Genomic DNA, 1300 nt, shown 5'->3' on the forward strand with positions numbered 1-1300 from the left:
TTGGTCTTTTGTCCTTTCAAATAAATTTTATTATTTTCCCCTAACTCAATAAAATCATTTTGTGGGCAGTTTAATTGAGACAACACTGAATGACTACATTAATTTAAGTAGAATTATCATTTTTATTACATTATTATATCACACCATCCATTATAATTAATATAATTTAAATCTGACTGTATTTGTATAAAAATAAGTTTTATAATTATTTTTATATAGTTTCTGAGTTTGACTTGGCAGGTATTTTCCCTGGTACTTTACAATGTCTGCAGTTATTTTAAATGAAACCTCTCTTACTAATACCTCTTTTTTTTTTTTTTTTTTTGATAGTCCATAAAGTTATATTGTATGAAGCAAAGAGAAGGGTACTGTGTACAGAAGAAATAGGGGCAAATCATTTCTTAGTCTCCTCCTCCCTTGGACAAAGTCTTGATGTCCTCCTCTTTCTTTGCCTGTAAACACTCTTCCTGAAACTTTTATGCTTCCTGTCTTGGACCAGCCAACTTCAACCTGGTTAGCCAAGAACTTCTTCCAGGTGGTGTCTGGTTTCAATTGATGGATGTGCTTCATGAGGATCCATTTATTCTTGAACACATTTCCATTTACTTCTATGTACAGATTGTAGTATGTATGGCAGTCAAATTTTTGATTCATGATGTCTTTGGAGTAGAAGCAAAATCTTCATTTACCTGGACCAGATCACCTTCTCAGAAATTTTAGCATTGGAGGCACCTTTTTACTTAACAATACCTATCTGTCAGCCCTTTCCTCAAGCCAAAGTATTTTTCTAGCATCTGGCATGAGATTCTACAATAATAGGCATCTGGATAATTAATCCATCCTTAACCAGCTTCTGGATCTGCTGATGGGAATTGGTTTTGATATTTTCACTGGTTTCATTTGGGGTCAAGTCATACCTTCTTTCCACATCAAAGGACACTACAGGTAAGCCTCTTCTGAAGCCTGAACATACTCATGGCTGTAGCTGCAGTGAGGAAAATTAGAGGCTTACTATATCTTAAGGTCTTTCTTGGTGATATATAAAAATGCTGATGTTTTATGTGGCTTTATTTCATATTCTGTTATTTTCTAAAATTGCTGTTTGCCTCAATACACTTTTAAAATGAATCTCTAGGATTGTCCAAGTGTACCATTATGTTGCCTATGAAAAGAGATAATTTAATTACCCAACTGTTCATTCTTATTCCTTCATTTTTTTCTTTTCTTTTCTTAGTGCTATTCTTAGCATTTCTAGCATAATATTGAATAATGTTGCTGATAGTGGGTGGAGCCAAGATAG

The 1300-nt window shown here is 33.6% G+C and overlaps 1 pseudogene; it reads right to left on the minus strand.

The window, feature by feature from the left end:
- Nucleotides 1-394: 394 nt before the first annotated feature.
- On the minus strand, nucleotides 395-977 carry LOC141553671 (large ribosomal subunit protein eL19-like; annotated as a pseudogene).
- Between the last annotated feature and the right edge of the window lie 323 nt (nucleotides 978-1300).

Source organism: Sminthopsis crassicaudata, chromosome 1 (assembly GCF_048593235.1).
Source record: "Sminthopsis crassicaudata isolate SCR6 chromosome 1, ASM4859323v1, whole genome shotgun sequence".
Classification (NCBI taxonomy): Eukaryota; Metazoa; Chordata; class Mammalia; order Dasyuromorphia; family Dasyuridae; genus Sminthopsis; species Sminthopsis crassicaudata.